The sequence below is a fragment of the Falco biarmicus genome, chromosome 1 (assembly GCF_023638135.1).
Source record: "Falco biarmicus isolate bFalBia1 chromosome 1, bFalBia1.pri, whole genome shotgun sequence".
NCBI lineage: Eukaryota > Metazoa > Chordata > Aves > Falconiformes > Falconidae > Falco > Falco biarmicus.
This window is the reverse complement of record NC_079288.1, coordinates 25,353,733-25,369,319: the sequence shown is the minus strand read 5'-3', so window position 1 is coordinate 25,369,319 and position 15,587 is coordinate 25,353,733. Positions and strand designations below refer to the sequence as shown.

At 45.3% G+C, this 15,587-nt stretch overlaps 1 protein-coding gene across 1 annotated transcript in view; it reads right to left on the bottom strand.

Annotated features, from left to right (window-relative positions):
- The window catches only part of GALNT17 (polypeptide N-acetylgalactosaminyltransferase 17), a 213,543-nt gene that overhangs the window by 83,596 nt on the left and 114,360 nt on the right, over positions 1-15,587 (bottom strand). The window lies entirely within an intron of this gene.

Here is a 15,587-nt window from a genome sequence, read left to right as displayed (position 1 = left end):
CCAAGGCAAACCCGGCCCTGCCCAGCCTGCCTGTCCCCAGCAGCCCTGGCCCACCGCCGCGCTCTGCCTCCCTTCCCTGCTCCTCACAGGGGCTGCGGCCCCAGGCAGGAGGCACCCGTGGGGGCGAGGCAGCGGCCTGGGTACCTGCTGCCTGGCACCGGCCCTGGCGGCCCTCCCTGCCATGAGCTGCCTGACTGTGACTGCAACCACAAGGAGCCCCTGCCTCCCCCTGCGCCCCGGCCTGGCCTCCCCCGAAACCCAATGTAGCCCCGGTGCGTGCTACGGAGCGGTGTTTGCTTTAAAAGTGAACTTGAGCTCATTAATTGAAGAAAACTTTGCAGGAATGGAAGCGCGTTTGAGCGGCAGGGCAGCCGCGGGAGGTGGCTCACAGAAGCGCACGAGGGCGAGATGCCGATAGCAAAAGCCCAAAACTAATGTCACACACGATGCACATCTCCAAAGGAGAAATACATATCCCTCTGCCTCCTACGGCGGGGCATCGACATGCAGATGCGGAGTCAGGCAGGAGCCATGCTCGCAGCTTCCCTTCACTGCCTGCGTAATGGCTTGGGCAGATAAAAGCTGGATGCCTTTCACAAGAATGTAATAAAATTTCTATGAAGGAACGGCATTTTAGCCCACAGCAGCATACCTTGCTTAATATTATCCCCGGGATGGCATCTGCAATAGTTGTTTCTTGAATAATTCTAGTTTCCCTGCCCCAGTGACCTTGGTTAATTGTCTGTTTCAAATGGGTTTATTTTCCTGCTGTTGCTAAGTACTATGGAATCTGTGAAACAAATTAAAATAAGAGATACCACATAAAAGAGATGCTGAATTGAATGCCTTTTCTGAATTTACTGGAGATTAATACGACTTTAACTTTTAATGGCAAAGAAGCTGTGAAAACTATGTATTTATTAAAATACCTATTATGTCTACCCATGTCTGTGACCTTGCTCAAGATAGATTTGACTTTGTCACTGTTGTATGCCTACTCCGATTTCCACGTCAAGAAGCGGCTCGCTCTGGGACCTCAGGCAAAGCATTTAACTTCTTTGTACCTCTGTTTCCTCATCTGTCAGATAAGTATACCTGGATGCTCTTGAGAAAATGCATTTATAAATCAGTTTAGTGGCTTCCACATTGGAGCTGTTGAATTAAATACTGATACTGTTATGTATGTATGTAACTACTGATGGTGTTATGTATTGTATATTGTTATGTATTGCCATGTACCTCCTAAGTTGAAGTCACTTACGGTGAGAAAAGCACTGGCAGTTAATAACCTTATAAGCGAGGAATTGCACACACAATTTGCTGTTTCTAGCCTTGCTCTAAGCCACCAGCAGCGTGCACACCCTTATGGTGCCCACAGTGTGCTAAGACACAGCGTACAAGCCTAAAGCAGATTTCTATTTACAAGTCCAAGCTTCAGGACTGTAGCTCAACTGTGAAAGTTCCCTGCCAGGATAAACACTGCTGCCGAGGTCACTGCCTGAACGCATTTTCCTTCCTTGTATGTTCTAGAAAAGTCAAGGATGTCCCAGCACTAAAAATCACGGGATGCCTGAGCACCCACCTCCATGCGCATGATTCTTCAGCACTTTTAGCAGGAGTTTTCGTACAGAAAGTTGCCACTACAGACTGTCAAAATGCTCATTTGCAGGTACTAATCGTCCACAACTCCACACATTTTGTCAGCTGATGTAAAACTCCAGTCCAAAAGGTCTCCATTACATGGATCAGGGCTTACAACCCTATTTCCACAGCTGCTTGGAAGCAGAAGACACTTATGCCATGTGCCAATTGCCCAACCATCTCCCCACAGCCATCTTGTTGGGATCGTAGCAAAAGACACCAACCTTGAGAAACCCTTCCAGACCAAGAGCCCTAAGATGGGAGCCTCGATCAGGGTCATGAGAATCTGCAGAAGGCCTTTTGGGCTGTTCATCATTTGCCCAAGTGCTGGCAACAGCACGAGGTGCTAGCTCCAATGGCCCTGGTCCTGTGCTTTCTGTGTACACAGGGGAGCAACACTGCATCACAGCATTTGAGGTGTGCAGCTCTGAGTCTCAGAGTACAAGCCCTAAATAAGTCACCTTGGAGAAAGTCAATTTGAAAATTACCCTTCAAATAGGAGTCAGTGTCTGCTCAGGAATGGTTTTGAGGAAATAGCTGCAATAACAGCATTCTCCCTTGGGATATACTTAAAAGATGGCACTTCATTTTAGCTAATTTAATGGCAGTTGCAGAGCTATTCCTGGTGGCAGTTGCAGAGACAGGCACTCAGGGGAAACCCAATCTTTCACACTTGGTGTGAACCCTCTGGCCCGCAGCAATGGGCTCCGGTCCTCCCGAGAGCGCAGGGGGAAGAGGCTCCTTCCCACAAACCTCTGCATCGCAACTGCTCCTCTGCAAGCATCAGTACACCAGGGACTGGACCCTTAAGGGTATCCCATTTATTCAAAAAGGCAGAATTGGGGGAAGTAATAGTAATCGCTCATAGTGATTTATTAGGGACAGTCCTACAGGAGAGGCAATGCAGAGTCTCAGATTCGGAGGCTGAGATAAAACAGAGCATGATTTCCATATATGCACTGGCTCATACTGGAAGCCACTGTAAAATGCATTAAAAATACAAGAAAAATACTTTCCCTTTCTGGAAAGCTATTGCACGTCACAACAGAATACAAAAGGGAGCACAGATTAGCACAGATGAAGAGTCAGAACAGCGCAGTATTTAGTTAACCTGGTTTTACTTTTCCTGTATAACTGGTCCCCTAAAGGTCTTACACTCAGAAAAGATCTGAAGATTGTTGTTACATTTTAATTGCACAGAAATTATCCAGCCAGCGTACATCTTGTAATCAAACCCAGGAGCTAAGCCACAAAGCCCTGGCTCCACTAGGAAAATAGATGTTTTCTCATATCTCATTAGTTAAAACATAACCAACATGAGACAAAATTCTAGCGAAACAAAGCAGTCTGCAATTTTAATCTGAGCTGGGAGGTGAGAGGAAATTTGAGCTTCTTCCCCACGCTGCATATCACCACACCGTGCCCAGGAAAGCTGCTGTTTCTTACCGCGGGGTAGGTAAGGAGAGCACATACCTTTAAAGATTAATCAACAGCACGTCACGGTCTCTTCCTACTATCGACTGTCAGTCACCTCTTCAATGCAAGTGGCAAGCACCCTCCTGAACAGTTTCTTCAGGGGTTTTCAATCCCACATGAACTTTTCATTAAAACAGCAGTGTTTGTCTATGCAAATCAGATCATGTTAGAGATGCAGAACTCCCCAGGGCAACACAAGGGACTGGCTTCAAAGTTTTGCCAGAAGTAGCTTAAAACCTCATTTCTGCTAATTGGCAGTGACTGAAATCCACCTCATTGGGCAGCTCTGAGCAGAATGGGAGGCACCTTCACCAGTCCTCCTAGATACTTTGATTTAACACACAGAGCTAAGCAGCCAACACCTTTAAAACATTTTCCAGCTCCTCAAGAAGACAATGTTTTTATATAGGCTAGGTTTAAGGAATTGCATTTGCACCACTTCAAAAATCCCAGCAACATGAGAGCAGGTGAACGCTAGGATTTCACCTCTATGAAGGCGAAAGACTTCTTGTACTTGTTTTCCTCTAACGCAGGATCTTTTGGCACTTCTGACCCCTGCCTTGCAACAAAATGTTTGGTGCAGGAAAAGGGAAAACAAAAAAAGAGACCAAACATTTATCCTTAAAAATCCCTAGGATGGAGGCCAGAGCTTGGGTGACAAAGACTGCACACGCTCATCTTATCCGATATCTAATCCTAATCCCACTCCCACTGATCTTCAAACGGGAACATCGAATTCCTTAAAGACAAAGTAGATTTCAATTATGGAAAACTTGCAGTGGGCGTATTGTGGCCCCACCTCTGGGTCTCTGCCGTCCCGCTTGCTGCAACCCCCAGCCCTGGTGGGCTCAGCCCTGTGGTGATGCTCACACTCACCGAAGGGCCGCTCCAAATCGATGCTGTAGAAATGGCTTCATCAGGAATATGACCCTTTGCCTGCTATCAGTAATAAATGCAACATAACCAACTTCATCTCCTGCTAGACTGCTAATTAAACGATAATTACTTTTAGATGTAATAAGTATAACTAACAGGCACTTAACAGGAACATGCTATTTACTTTTCTTTTTTTAATGTGAGTATTTTTTTTCCTCAAGGGCAGCAAAGCAGCTGACTTTCAGTCCTGTTTTTTCTCTCCACCCTACATAAAAATCACAGTGAATAAATTTCACAGGTAAACAAACTTCTCTTCGCCTCAGACACAACTCAGTCCCATGGAGCAACAAGCTGTGTTCCAGTTAAAGCACTGAGCTGGAGCTGAAGGATCAGGATCCAACCACCCTGATCCTTCCCTCTGGTCCAAGCTGCCAAAGACCTCTCGGTACCAAAAACGGGACTTGGGCAAGTGTTGTGCCCTAGAACAGGAAAATCGGTGTCCCCATTTAATGCGCTGAGCTCCCAAATCTTAATGAGCACTCTTCAGGGGGCTCTGTTCTCAGCTTCTTTTCAGGTGGAGCGGAATGAGCTCCGCACAGAAACACGAGCCAAGCTGCTTACTTCCAACCCCCGCACTGAAGGCTGTGCCACCACCCCATCTACGACACAAAGTCTGCACTGATACACACCTACACAGACAAGCCCAAACAGAGGGGCTCGGAAGGCAGACACCACGCGGTGGATGGGTCCCATCCCAACTGCATGGCTCCTTTTCACCCTTCTTGGATGAAGATAAGCAACATCACAAGGAAGATGCTGGTGCATTAATTGCACAAACCCAAAAAGCATTTCTCCAATGCAGCGCTTACACCAAAATACTCCTCCAGCTCCTAAACTTGCTTCAAGTGACTATCAAATAAAAACCGAAAGAAACTGCAATCTACAGTTAAATTGACTTTTTAAAGGTGGTGATAATATGAAGACAGGCTCTGAGGGCCATGCGGGTGAGCATCACTCTAAAAAAAACCTGTTCTGTTTATGGCTGAAACGTCATTTTTATTCTCTAAGCACTCAAGCCAAACCCCAGAAATCAAGACAGAAACCTCTCTTGGTGAATCATTGACTGTAACAAAGATGCTGCAAGCCAAACCCATGCATCTGGGGACAAACACACAAATGAAACTTTGGGCTGTCACAAAGTAGAGTTGAGTTTAAAAGTAATTCCCTTGCCAGGCAGGAACAGAGCACAAGTCTCTGTCAGCCCAGCTGGACTCTTAAGAAACAACAGGAATAGAAGGGCAGTGAAAGATTAATGCCATTGAGGGGGTTATTTTGCAGTCGCTTTCAAACCTACAGTGTAACCACAAGTCACCAACCAGTCTTAGTCTTCTTTCAAACACTCTGAAATTCCTCCTAAACCTAAATTCCTCCTAAACACTAAATTCAAGGTGCTATCAGAAGTATGCATTGGGTGATGACTGAGCTCCTCATTATTAGTTTTGCACAGACCCGTGTTGCTTTCTGATATATCACTGTAATGGATGTTGAAGTTAAAAATTCAGGAGGACTGAAGTTATTGGGAATTTCATGTATATGCCTGCAGACAGAATTTGGGCGAAAGCATTTACGTTCATAGTAGGCTGGTACTAAGAACAGGGACATGAGTAACGGTTATTGACAGATGGAACAGTTTCACTTTGTGGGTAAATGAGAGTGCACTGAAATAGGCCTGTAAGCACCTCACAGCAGCTGAGTAATGCATTTATTTTGACAACTACTTGATATGAGCCTGTTCGTAGGGAGGGCAGCGCTCAGGTTTATCTTACCCTTCACGCATCCATAGCGCAGAGGCACAATTCCTGAGAAATATAACAGATACATTTCGTGCCTCCAGCATTTAATAGTAAATGTCATTCTCATTTCTCAGGGTTTGGGGTTTATTTTATATTAAACACTGAGCGAAGCAGATAGAAAAGAAAAATGAATATGGGAAGAACTGTATTGAAATGTAAACGCAAACTCAGTAAAGATGATTGCCAGGTAAGGAAACTCGGAGGTGGAGAGGCTGTTTTGGATTCACCTCCGTCTGGATTACAGCAGAGCCCAACCACAAATCTGATGTCCCAATATTTGCAAAGGGATTTAACCAAACTGCCTGCTTAAAGGACAGACAACTTAGGGCCAACAGTTTCAAAAGCAGAAATCCCACCCCAGGTACATTTATCACATCAAAAGACCTATGAAAATTTTAAGTCCCTGTGCATCTCCTCTCACAGATGCGCACAGGTTGTGGCCACTACTTCTGACACAAGAGCTTTTCAAAAAGGTGGCGTGAAGTGATGCCGATCACAGTGCAAGCAATGAAATTGCTGTAGATGATCTACTGACTTCAAGTTGGTACAAAGCTCAAAGCCTACGCACAACAGTCTAGCCTGTGACTGACTTCTGCTGGAATGGGGCACAGTCAACATGAACCTACCCCGAGTCAGTTTGTTCTGGTTTTTATTTAAAAAAAACAAAACAAAAAACCAAACATCAAATGTATTGATTTGGAGAACCTGAATTCAAAGCCCTCTTGAAGTTGTTGGCAAAACTCTCAGCTAACTCCTGGGGCAGCAAGAGTTCATGGTCAATGTTTGGGGCCGGGGGGGTGGGGTGGGTGGGAAGGTGTTGGAATTACAGGTCTACAGGTTGCTCACGTAAGCAGCCAGTGTACATCATCAGCCAGTTTGCACTCTCTGGCACCTGACAATTAGGCAACTGCACAAGTTGGGATGAATGGGCTTAGCCATCTTTAAAGGCAGCATCAGCCCAAGAAGAGTTGGACCTGAAGAGCCAGGAATTAATTTGTACACTTCATATGATGGGAGCTTGCTTGAAGTCAGCATTCAGGGAGCAATAGAAATGTGGAAAATGGGTCCTTTTTCCCTTTCAAATTGTCATCCCAAGGAATATGACACCATTCACTGATTATACACAGTCAGACTGCAGAAATCAGCAGGAATGTTCACTCAGCCATACTTTTGCAGGTGCCTTCTGGCAATTCACAACCAATTTGGCAACAAGGGTCCCAGGACTAAAAGGGAGAAAGCCAAGGGAAGGCTAGCTCCCCACACGCCAGGCTTGGCATGGCCATGGGCTCCTCTCCAGGAGGCAAAGGGGACTGCCCATCACCCACCGTGGTGCAGGTTGGATGGAGGGGCATTTGGATGGTTGAGTCCTCCAGCTCTGCAATAGGGTTTTGTAGCTTGATGCATTAAAACGCAGCTGGGAGCAGAGAGGGAGCTGCTCCCATTTTCTAGAGAAAGGTGACATTTTTACACAGGGAATCCCAAGTGCTGTGCCATTCCTGTTTTGCTAACGAAACATTTGTCCCATGCCATAATATGCTTGTGGCCAAAAGGCTGATTTTTATTTGTGTTTTACCTAAAAGTTAAGCAGCACCAGGCTCCTCGGGGGAAAGGATCTGCAGTTTGCCCTGGCAGATCTCCAACACGCTGCAGGCTTTGAACAAATCAAGACTTTGTGATTGAATCCACGGTCTGGGAAAAAACTGAAGGGAGTGGATGTCAGTGTCTGAACTGCCAGAAAAGAAGTCGGATTGGAGGGGAAACTTTTATCAGTGGATCATCTGCGGAGTCCTGCAAATCCAAATACTGTTGAACTAAACCAACAGCTGCAATGAGTTCATACGGTAAGGATGTGTCCCACACCACCTAATCCAAACTGCCTTCTGATTCTTGGACAAATGAGTATTAATTTAAATTGCATTTTCAAAGTGTCTTTGCAGAGGCTTCTTGCTTGTGCAAAATCAACGGTGGGAAGGAAAGACAAAAAATAAAGGCATGTGCTTGGAATCACTGCCAGTTTTACTACCTGGAAAAACAATTATACCCTCTCTTTCTACAAAGTACCACATGCCAAAAAGAGTCAAAAGCACCTCCACTCCACTTTTGCCTTTAATCAGAAAAAGCATGTCTTTATTGCAACAGTCTAAGGACAGACCACTGAATAGCAAAGGAGGCAAGGGAAGTTCTAACCTGCTGGTTGCCAGAGCCAGCTGCAGCAGGTTGCAAAGTTAAGGAGTCAGAAATGGGGAGTGAACAGCAAAACCAAACTCTTCTGAAGCTGTGGGTAAAGCTGTACAAAAGCTACACAGGGACAAGTGGTATAATGAAAAGGTTCAGGATCTGCACGTGAAATACATCCAAACACTTCAGTGTTAATGCTATGCTGAAGAACCTCTTTACAGAGGTCCCACTTTACTATCCCTGCTTTAATTGAGAGGCAAGAACCTGACATTTTAACAGCTGAGAGACTAAATTGTGCATGGCACGCTCTCGCTGAAGAATTTACTGTGAATCAAGAGCACCACTTAAAACCGTATTGGTGTCTTGTGATACATTTTAGAGATTCTGGCCTAGCAATTTTCAAAAAGTAAAAGAATACTGTCATACCAAACACTGTAGAGCATAAACATTTTTAGAAATCGCTGCTTTATGCCTGCAGATGTGCAGCATTAACAGGGCATGTACGGTACAGCAAAAGACACTGTGGAAACAAGCTGTCTTGCTGGCAGCATCTCCCATATTGGAGAAAAACAAACCAAACCAAAACTTTGCTCTCACAAAACATCTATCCATCCATCAGCATTTAGAAATACTGCTTGGCAAATTTTGTCTTGCAAGCAGTATCTACTTTAATAATATGTTTCCAATTAAAAGATGACTAAATGAAAGAAGTCCAAAATATGTATTTCCCATAGGATCAGTGCTTACTCCTGATCTTTGTATAGGCTCCAACTCAGCTAAACCATAAACACACCCTTGGCATCAACCACAAGTAGCTCCAACAGCTTCAGAACCCTGGCATTACATATTTTACTCTTATTTGGATCCAGAGCCTCAGCTTTCGGTGAGGGCAAAACAGCTCATTATCATCAATATGGATAAAACTGCTTCCATCCACCTGAAAGGCTGCAAAACTCTCCCACCCTCCAACAGTTTTTAAGAGAAAAGATAAATCCAAGCACATAGCATTGCTTATGCAAAACTCCCAGTGGCACTATGAGTCCAGCCCTAAATCTGGAGCACAAGAGCATCCTTTGTAACCCAGCCATCCAGGTCACAATAAAGAAAAGGAAAGAAAGTGCTGGAAGAGGAACTACAGTAGCAGAGCAGGTGCTATCGGAGAGGTGCAATGACAGGAAAAGAAGATCTGAGCTGCCTATAAAGAGCCAAACCAAAGCTGTTTACAGAAGGGTGATCTGGGATCTCAGATATGGTTAAAGCCAAAAGCCCATTTCACTCTCCCCTTGGCTCTTCTCCATACTTGAAAATATGATGAGCAAAAAGCAAGCAGATGGCTGTTGTTGTGCTACGACTGTCGCAACTTTGCCTTAATTATTCCCCTGCACAAAAATCCTATCTGCGTTCACTGGACACAACGGTTCTGCCCTTAAGCGGGTGGGCCATTTGATCTGGAGATATTTTCCAGGTCCTGTGCTGGCTGCAAAATGTTTCAGGGCAGAGAGAAGACTTCAAGGGATCTTGGAAAAATCAAACTGCCCCCCGAAAAGTCAAATCACCAAAGCACACGCACGTTGCTTTGTGCAAGCAGCTGGGTTTCCATCTCTGTCTCTCCCAGGTGGTTTGCTGGAATCAGGGAGCTGCAGATGGGCGAGACTCTTCCCTCTCACAGAAGCTTCCCAAAAAGTTTTCTATACAATTATTTTAGCAAAAAAAAAAGCTCATCTGGCCAACGTAGTCGGTAGAAAATCCCTGTGCATTGCCTGCAGCAAGTGTGCCCCATCATACATGCACACATATGCAGAGCGAGATCACAGACAAACCCAGGATTTGATATCATATCTCACCTTCCAGAACTGGATGAAAAACTGAGCTCTCAATTTAAACACAAAAATCGTTGCTTTTTTGCCTTTCTGAGTGCCCCAGAGTCTCCAGAGTTGCTTTTGAACCACACTGAGAATCAGATCCAAGAGCCAAAACTCTGCAGTATTAGCCTGGGATTTAGAGCATCTGTGTGGTTGTTTTTTCTCCCCATTAATTTAATTTGACAGAAAAGAGCAGGAAAGCTTCTGGTTCCCATGCGGGCAAAGTGGATAAACAGCAGGAATTTTAAGGGAAGCTGAAACTAAACAGAAAAGAAAGAGGTTGGTGCTCTGGCTAACAGCCTTTTGTGCTGCCTTTTTCCTCACCCCATCCTCCATGCCCTGCATGTTATAATGAGACTATTTTCATGCTTACCACTTGCCTGTTTCAACCTATTTTTTGCATTTCGATTTAGACCCTTTTGATTGGAAAAATAACACACAGTTCTCTCTCTTCAAGGCAGATAATCTCCCACGCTGGATCCCATGATGCAGGAGGAGAGGCAGTACCCCACCACCACCTCACCGCCCCCCAGATCCACCGGGTTTGGACTCATGAGCAGGAAATCCTAATCCTACTGCTTCAGAAAAACTGCCAAGAGTAATTATTTAATGGGAAAACATTTGTGTAGCTCTGTGGTCAGAACTGCATGAATTCAGCATCGCAACTATTCCTGCAGAGGAGATCCTAAAACCTTGCTTGTTTCCATTATTTTCCTGAATATTTCCCAGTGCGGGCAGATACACTGTGCAGGCTGTAGCAGGCAATACACCAGGCAGAGCATTTTATCTGCTGCACCTACTCTTGGTCACAGTAAGCCACATTTAAGCAACGGTTGCTGACACCAGCTGATTCACACCAGCAGCAATGGGTTCCATCCAAACATGAACAACTGACCTCTCAGCAGCATTTCTGAGCACAAGTTCTTCCAAGCCAAGAGGCTCCTTTATTGCTTTATAGACGTCGCAGCCAAACTGAAATGCATCCAGACTTGAAGGAGGCTTGAGGTCTAATCTCAGTCCTGGTTTGGATGCTCGCTACTTCCAAGTGGGGAAGGGACAAGGTGACTTTCTCTGCTGACTGAAACAGCGTGTAGGAGTTGTAACTTGGATACATGCTTTTGCTTCTGCACAGCACACCCCACAGCAGAGCTGTTGCAACAATAAACACTACCAGGCTGAAAACTTACCCCTCCCTCTTCAATAAATGGAAAATCTTGGCTAAAGAGGAGAAAGAGTTTTGCAATCAGCTTCAGTGAGGTACAGGGGTTTAGCCATGATGTTGAGGATTTTGACAGAGTACTTCAGTACGAAAGCTAAGCCCTCTGTGTCTGCCCCACCTCTTCTAGCAACTGCAGGTTTTAATTAAAGCAGAAACATATGACGCTAATTCATGATCTCAGTTACACAACTCCATCAAACGTCCAGCACAACCAACTGAACGGCTCTGCATTGAGCCCGGTCAGAATGAAATCAGTGCAGCAAATCAGCTATATAAGGAACACACTAATTAAAACACCAGCTGCTTCACAATTTTCTATAGTTTTATCAGCCACCCACTTTGACAATATAAACAATCAACAAGACACTGCTATGAGAGATGGCAAATGGCCTACAGCTAGAAGATGATGATGCCGTATGAGAAAAAGCCAACACAAACCTCCTCTTCCTAAGGGACTAACCACACCGAGAGTCAAACACCAGAGACACGTGCAGAACCCCAAGTATCTGTGGTTATACTGTCATCTCTGGTGGCTTTAAGAGAAGGCAGGATCCAGAGATACAGTATAAACCTCTAAATCTGTTCTTTATCAAGACCAGTTTGGTTTTATTTTATCCATGGCAACACAGCCGCTGTGATTATAACTACCTGGCCTGTTGCTCTGTTGTTGCATTACATCTCCATCTCCCATCATCTAGCAGCAAACATCTATGTGAAGTCAACATCAAAAGGCAAGTAGCAGGTAAACTTTACTGACAGAGACGGGCAACCATTTTCACACACACACAAAAAAAAAATATCTAAAAAGCTGTATTTAATTCAAACAAAAGACCCAACTAAACTTTTCAACTAAAGAAGGCCACCCAAAGCCTCTCAGACATGGAAACTGATTTTAGATGAGATTAATCCCCCAAAAAATCCCCCAAGTGACATTTCTGTTTCAGATGACAGCCTGATTTTCATTCAGCTGCACTCACATGAAGACACGGGCAGGTCCTTCACATCAAATAATGACAGAAACAAAAATCTCTGACACACAGAAGTCACTGAGAACCTAACACCAGGCTTAGAAAATGATGTCGTCTTCAAAATTGCCAGCTGATGAGCTGTGAGCAGCAGTTGTCCTGCACAGCGCTCTATTATGCAGCCAGGGAAAGCTAACCTGCACTTTCCCAAAGCAGGGAAACCTGTCCCCAAGGCTCCCTTGTCGCCCACACCAGGAGTTAGCTGCTTGGGGGCTCTCTCATAAGCATCACATAATGTCTTAGCAAGAATTAAAAAGAAAGTGAGGTTGGAGCAGACTGCCTTTGGGGGTGGGTTATTCCCCCCCCCCCCCCTGGCAGGGAATAATTCACTATGAGAACAACCTACACAGCAGCACCAGGGATTCGGCACCCCCAGCCATCTTTCCCAAGACATCATGTTCAAAGGACCAACGTGGGCTTGTTGCACAAACCAGCAGATTGTTGGTGGAGCTCAGAGGATGGGGACTGCAAGCCACTCTCACACAAGCAACCCAGGGGCTTTACGCTTGTCCCAGCAGCGCTCAACCCACCGGTGCCTGCTCAGCCAGGCCGCTGGCAGCACGTGGCCACTGCGGGGACACGGCTGGCACACAGGCTGCACCGGGGGATGACCCAACCCAGGCAAAGACCAGCTAATCCACACCAAGATGCACGACAAGCCGACCCTCAGACCTGCAGCAAGAAGCTTCAGGTAAAACAGATCACAAACTAAAACCTCCAAAAAACTTTCAGTCTCCACTTAAAGTATCTTTCTTTCTAAAGGATCTTAATATTACACACCGATGCATACTTAACTCCATGCAAATACTAGTTTGCAAAACAACTAGACACGTTCCATTTGTAAAATACGACATTTTCATTTATACGAACATGAAATGCACTTTAATACAGTACTTCAGAAAAATAAAACTAGTGGTATAAGACTTCTTTCCATTGACCAAAGAGGATAAGAAAGGGAATATAATTTATAATAACTTTATTAGTAAAATTTATATAGAATACAACTAAAGACTTCAGACAGTGAGAATGGCGCTTGTGCTTTCAGAAAATAACACCCTGCAGAAACATGAACACACTCCCAGTGTTTCACTGTTCAGCATCTGCGCTGCATCTCCTGTGCCCAGGAAAGGAATTTAAAACTAGTTGGAATTTTGATGGAACATGAGAACTGCCAGCAAATTCCACCGTCACAGTTCCATACTCCCCAAGCAACAAAGAAAAGAAGGAAAAAATAGCAGGTCAAGTGCAATACTGTGAAGTGAACCAGGGAATTAAAAGGTTCAGTAGGGAATAGTTTACCTGGTATTTCTTACAGAGAAGATGCTAGAAGGCAGGAACATACCACAAGGAATTACAAAAATAAAAGGTTATTGGAAATATAAGTGACGCTGGGGAGCTACAGAGAACAAGGAAAAGCTAATATTGAGGATTTCTGGAGAGCAGATCATTGTGGCACATTTTCAATACCCAGGCTGAGGCACAAACCGAGTCCAATGTCACTCATAGCACAAGGCAGGAGAAAAAAGAGCATCCTGAGCTTTCCTTACTCCTGCTTTTCACAGGTACCCTGTCACCCACTCACAGAGGCTGGACACTAAGCTGCATGGGGGTTTCAGTACATTAAATATGATTATTCTTATAAAACTTCATGATTCAGGCAACTAGTTTTCTTATATATCTTTAAATGTAAGGCAGTATCCTTGATGCCCCAACAATCAATACATACAGCATTATGGTGGGTCATAAACAGACAGCAGCAGTGGATTTTCCAATATTGCTTTCTTGAAAAGGACCTTGTCTTCATTCTCCATGAAACACATTTCGGCAAAAACCCAGCATCAAAATTTTGACTTCTGACATTTTGAACCACCACAAGAGCTCTGGGCTGCTCCACACATGACTGAACTGAGAAGAAAGCACATTTCAGATGAACCGGCAATCTGATCAAGGAATTTCAGCAACACCCATGAGGTTAATTCAAGAGAGTAATGCTATCCCAACTGCACATCGTTTCTGCTTTCCTTTGATACCATTTCACATTACACGTGCATTAGCCCAGTAGCAATAACTGCACTCAGCTAGTTTAAAGCTACATACAATCAGGACCTCGAGAACAAAGCGGCAACGTTTCCAAAATAATTCAGCTCCACTGAAAGCCCCCATCCCAGGCAGGCTGGATCCAAGGTCACGTACAGCCAACAAATACACTGCACCTTTGGAAAACAGAGCCCACCGTTCCCCTTGTCATCACAGAATCACGTACAGACAACTGGACTCCTGTCCCAGGATTAACAAAAAACATTATTCAAGGTACAGGCAACTGCCAACACAACTGTATAAAGCTGCTCGCTCCAGACATTTGACCTAAAAATCACATCTGCATCCTTAACAAATACATACAGTACACTGCGTTTGTGTGACCAAAAATTTCATGCTTGCCACACTGTGCTTGAAACAGATGCTTGACAAAACTCCAGGGATATAAATAGGGCAATCACTTACTCAGGCCATATGTTGGAAGCATGTAAGATGGACTTGCTTAACTGAAGAACCTTCAAAAAACAGTAATGATAGTAACAGGACTGGACAGATCTCAGATCTAATATTCTTTGGAGCTTTTTGGTTTGGGGCATTGTTCACGAGAAACTGAAATGACCTCTGTATTGCTTTCCTTTGCCCTTTCTGCCAAACCTCCCCAGTAACGATGGCCAGCTACAGGGTCTGACTGAGCAGGTTGCGGGCCCAAAGGTCCCTGCGGAGAACAGAGCTTGGCTGACCAGTCCTGACAGCTGCTAGAAAACAGCCTCATGTGATGCTTGCTGCATGGATGCCCTTAGTGCCTGGAGTCATCCCAAGAGTACTTGAAGACCCTACAAATGCAACAGCATGTATCTCTGACTGCCCATCCCAAAATTTCTTGCTTGGTTAACACCAAGGTGACTTCTCCAGCAACCACTCCAGGAGCAGCAAACTGCCATGCAGAGGACCTAGACAGGAGGAACGGGCCAGCAGGAGCTTCAGGAAAGTCACAAAGGAGAAATGCCAAGCCCTGCACCTGGAGCAGCCTAACCCAGTGCACGAGGACAGGCTGGGGGCAGTGCGGCTGAGGAGGACCCGGGGGACAGCAGGCTGACCAGCAGCTCACCCCAGCAGCACCCCAGGCTTGCAGCACAGCGGGCTGGCAGCGACAGCCAGCAGCCAAGAGGACTATCTCCCTTTACTGGGCGCTTGTTAGGTCACATCTGAAAAATCATTCAGTGCTGGGGCTCAAGGACAAGGGAAGGACTGGCCCATGGGGAGCTGAGTTTGGCAGAGGTCCCCGAGACGGCTGTGGGAACAGGGCTGGCTCAGCCTGGGGAGAAGGCTTTGGGGACACACACCTGCTAATAGCCTCCCATACCTGCAAGGCATTTACCAAGACAACAGAGCCAGGCTCTTTCACTCCCTCTCCCAAAGC